Genomic DNA, 5,206 nt, shown 5'->3' on the forward strand with positions numbered 1-5,206 from the left:
AGAATGTGAGGAGTCCTCCCACTGAGGAGGAAGTAGCATCAGAGACAACATGTGATGAACTGACCACCAATTCCTCATCCCCTGTGCCACTCTGGGGAAGGAGATAAAGAAAACTGTAAGTCAATCGTATGCCCAGGAAGAAGGAAGGGATGGGGAGAAGGTGTTTTTAAGATTTATTTTATTTCCCCATGTCCTGTTAGGGATTATGTTGTAAATAAATTCAACTAATATCTCCTTGTTCAGTCTGTTTTGCCTGTGATGGTGTTCAGTGAGGGGTCTCTCCCAGTCCTTATCTCAACTCATGAACCCATTGCTATATTTTCTCTCCCCTGTCCAACTGAGAAGGGAAGTGAGAAGCTTGGTGGGCACTTGGCATGCAGCCAGGGTCAACACAGTACACTTGCAAAGACAGCTTAAAGAACAACAAAATCCAAAAAGTAACACTGTAGTCATAATAAAACTTAAAAATAAAAGAAAAAAAATAGGTTTTATCACAATTATTATTTAATTAATTGAATTCAATTAAAGTTTATTAAAAACTATGGTCCAACATCTAAAAATAAAATACTTGCAAGGCAAAGAGAGATTACTTACAGATACAATATTAGAGGCTTAAAGGACATGTGAGCCAATCATTGACAGACTTTTTGGAAATATCAAAAAAACCACCAGTGTCGCTAACAGAAGGGGAACTTTTAGTAACAAGACAAAAGGTTGAAGATATGTCTAAAAGAGGAAAACAGAAAACATCCTGATCTTTGCTTATTTAAATATAAAAAAGCAATCAGGAAAGGTGAGCAAGAGTATTTGGAAAACCTGCAAGAGACATAAACCAAGTACTTTTTCAAACACAGGAAGTCTGCTAGAGACAAAGTAAGGTAGACAGATGATCACCAGGACTTAGAGACACTTATCATGAACACTCAGAAAACAAAGCATGATAGAGGGAAAAAAGAACCCAAATTCCAAAACAGATAAAATCTGTTAAGTCCTAAGAAGCAATCTCATATTATTGAATTATTATTGAATAACTCATTAATTATTGAATTGCTATTAAAAAAAAAAAGAATTTGCTTCCAAATGGAAAACTTGATGCACAGGAGAGGGATCAGCATGACCAGGCAGCAGTGCCTCAAAGTTCATCCATTTTCTGAAGGATTCAATTAGAATGTGAGAAGGGATATATGGGTGATAGAGTCCACTTGGACTCCTAAGAAGTATTTGATAAATACATTTTAATAAAAGGATGTAAGACAGCAAATAAGCAGGGGCTTTATCTGAATCACCTCTAAAATCCTAATTTCTAAGACTAATAACTAACAGTCCTTAGATACTTAAACCGTAAAATGCCCCCAGCTGTCCAGTGGAACATTCATTTGTGTAAATATTTCAGCACACAGCAGTGGCCTCCAAATTGACCTTGTGCCACTGAGCACCACCCTCTGGTCTTGGCTGTTCAGGTAATTTTCAGTGCACCTCACTGTCTGCTCATCTAGCCCTTGGATCAATAGCTTGTCTGTGAGGATCTTAATGGGAGACAGCGTAAGCCCAGGCAGACAAAATCCACTGCTCTCCCCTTGCCTACCAGACCAGTCACTTCTGTTTGATAACTGGTCCAGCATGACATTTCTTTGGTGAATCCATGCATGCTACTCTTGATGACTTTCTTGCCTTTGTGAAACATGCCTGGAAAATGTTTTGCAGGATTAGCTGCTCCATCATTTTCTGTGGATTAAAGCAAGGCTGACTAGCCTGTAGATCCCTGATTTCTCCTTCTTGCCTTTCTTGAACACAGGGGTGACATTTTCCTTCCTCCAGTCCAGAAGCACTTCTGCCAGTCATAATCTTCCTCAGGACTCCTGGGAGCATCCCATCAAGGCCCACGGAATTATGAATCTCCAGTCTGAATAAGTACTGCCTGATCTACCCACAAAGGATATGCATTCCTTTCTCCAGCCTTTCCCCTTGGTCTTTGGGACCCAGGATTCCTGAAGGCTGGTTTTTTTTTGCAGAACAGACTGGAGAAAAGAAGGAATTCAGCACTGCAGCATTTTCCTGTGCCATCAGGTTCCCTGCCCCAATCAGCAATGGGCTCACATTTTCCATAGTCCTCCTTTTGTGATGTCTGCACTTACAGAAGTCCTTCTTGTTGTCTTTGATATCTCTTGCCTTATTCAATTCCATTTTGGCTTCAACTTTTCCAACTGTATCCCTGCATGCTCATACAATGCTGCTGTATTTCTCCTAGGTTGCCAGTCCCTGATTCCACTTTCTATATTCCACCTTCTATATTCTTCCTTTTTGCATCTGAGTTTTGCCTGGAGCTCCTTGTTCATCCATGCAAGCCTCCTGGCATTTTTGCCTGACTTCCTACTCATTGGAATGGACAGCTCTTGTGTTTGAAGAAGACGATATTTGAATACTAAACAGCTTTTTTTGGCCCCTCTTCCCAAATATAATATAAAACTATCAATTTTGGATGAGAAAAAAGTGTCAAGGACAGCCCTTATATCTGAAAGTGTTAAATTGGTCAAAGACTCTCAGTTAATCTCTTTTATGATGAATGGCCATGTATAGGGTATTTCATACCAGTGCAGTGGTATGTTAGTTATATGGCTGATAAGTTCAAGCTACAAGTAAGTTACTATTTCCAGAATTCTTAGGTCACATAAAACAATTTATTTGCATAAAAGCAAACTTTAGGTAGAAGTGAACTCTTTAATAGAAGCAACCTAAAAATACCACTCTACACCATTGCATTACACAGAAAAAGCCCACAATAATTCAGTTGCCCTGCCTAAAATTCAAGCAACAAAACACACAAAATAAAAGACAAAATATATTGCCAAAACACACCCCTCTTGAATTACACCAAACCTGTGGTATAGGCACTGCACAGGCTGGGAGGTGGGAATTTCAATGCACCAGGTGGGAATTGAACCCAGGTCACAAGAATGGGAATCTTGCATGATACCACTACACCACTAGTGCTTCCCTGTAGTGCTTCCTTATTCAGTATTATTACACTCTAATCCCAAGGGATCTACTAGGAAGAACATCAGTTACCCTGCCTCAGAGGCAAGTCATAATAAAGACTATGCAGGAAAAAGAGTTTTCTACCTGAAAAACATTACCTGAAGAACATAACATATATCCTAAAATACTGACAAGAGGTCACTGGACAATTAACTACTCCCTTTTCCTAGGGAAGTTTTGAAAGAGTAAGCATGGAAAACCCTAAAAAAGTCTTTTGTTTGTTTCTCGCAATATATACAAAATAGTCAATCTTCTTTTGGTGAAGGCAAAGCTAAACAGCTTCACAGATTCCTTCCAAAATGTCTATGGTTATAAAAGGACTTAAATTTCAAAACAGTAAAGCCAAGACAGTAATTTGTCTCAACAGTGCAGAGTAAGCAGATGTGTGCTGAAGCTGGAAAAAAATGAAAGGAACCAAACAATAATTGTTCCATTCTGACTGCCAATACCTTTCATGTGGAGCAAAATTTTTTTCATGAATACATGGCTACCCATGACTCTGGAAGTCAAAGCACTTTAGGATGCAAGAAAAACATAAATATTCCAGGCAGAAAACCAAATGGACTGCAGCTGAAAGTTCTTTGGTGCAATGTGTTCCATGGTCCACTTCATGTACAGGTGTTGAAACTTTTATCACAGCTTCTGCAGCTTACTCAGGAACTCTGCCCCATTTGAGAAGCAATACTAAGTGTTTAATTTTTGAAATTAATTTATTTATTATTAATTTTAATTAATTAATTAATTAGAATATTTTCCAACTATTTCATGCATTTAGCAGCTGTACATAGCATGAAGATCTGAGATTTCCTGGTCAAATAATACCTGTAAGATGTGTTCAGTCTTCATGGAAATTGAGTTAATATCAGGTTAAATGCACTGCTTTTCCTCAGCTCCTTTCATTCAAGATATCTAACATAATTTGAAGGAAAGGTAACACAAAGGAAGTTATTAGTGGAAGACCAAAAATTTAAAGGTTTCTGAGCAGAACCAAATATTCTGCCTCTCTCATAGCACTGAATGGCAACTCCCCAGCTATATTTATTTACAACCTTTGTTTAAAACAAATTTCTTATTCAGTAAATAACTCCAGAAAAGATAAAAGGAGACTTTCAAATAAACAGACCTACAAACAACCCTCTTTCTTTGTCCTTGCACTTAGTAACACATAGGACAAATGGACATAACTTCTAATTTTTAGGAGAGATTAGCAATTGCTTTCTTCCTAAAGATCAAATATGTCAGGTGCCAGGTTGGTGGTTTTTAAAGTAAAATTGAGAAAATGGAGGGGTGCAATAAAACAGCATTCCAGAAAGTCCATGTAAGTGTTAGCTTACATTGTCATAAGAAAGTAATAAACAGAAATCTGGGATTGTATTAGAAGCAAAATCTTGTTTTTACACTAAAGCAAGATGTAGAAAGCATTTCTTCTGAATTGAATACTACATTTAGCCTACTCATTATTTCCTGTGACTAGATTAAATGGCACAGACTATCTGAAGAGATATTTCCTTCTCAAAGGATGGTTTCAGATCATGCTTTGAAGACATCCATAGAGCTCCTGGAATCCCTCATTACTGGGAACTCTTCATAATTTGTCATTCTCTGGGACTTGAATCTGAACTTTCACATGCACTTCCTGAATTCCCAAACATGTGGAAGGACAATGACCAGGACACACTCAGAGCAATACCAATTATATGTGGCATAGAAAATACTCCAAGGATTTCTCTTGTGAATGGCCCCAGTCTTTCTGTGATCTCTGTAAAGATTTAGTGTACAACATGGTCTCAGTGCTTCTCAAATCTGCTTTCTGACAACTCACCTCTCAATCCTGATTCTCTCTGTTTGTCTCTACAAATTCTGACAAGCCTGAGTTTCCTCTTTTATCTTATCAGTTAATACTTCCAAAACAGGTAAGATGTCTCCCCATTATTACACATACGATTACATAAAAATTCTGTCAATCAAGAAATATATCAATGAAATTGAAAAGAATACATTTGGAAAGCTGTCACTAATTTCAAAATATTCTAATAATCCCAATAAGTAGTTCCATCAACATCAGAACTAATGAAGCCTGGTTTATTACTCATTTGTGTCCCATCATTGATTTACTTTGGTGTGTTAAGGTATGAGCTCTGACTTGAGCCATTAATAAGGACTCTGCACA

At 37.7% G+C, this 5,206-nt stretch overlaps 1 non-coding gene across 1 annotated transcript; it reads right to left on the reverse strand.

The window, feature by feature from the left end:
• Positions 1-2,920: 2,920 nt before the first annotated feature.
• Positions 2,921-2,991, reverse strand: TRNAG-CCC (transfer RNA glycine (anticodon CCC)). The gene has a single exon. It is a non-coding gene; the product is annotated as a tRNA-Gly (tRNA).
• Between the last annotated feature and the right edge of the window lie 2,215 nt (positions 2,992-5,206).

This window comes from Molothrus aeneus, chromosome 1 (genome assembly GCF_037042795.1).
Source record: "Molothrus aeneus isolate 106 chromosome 1, BPBGC_Maene_1.0, whole genome shotgun sequence".
Classification (NCBI taxonomy): domain Eukaryota; kingdom Metazoa; phylum Chordata; class Aves; order Passeriformes; family Icteridae; genus Molothrus; species Molothrus aeneus.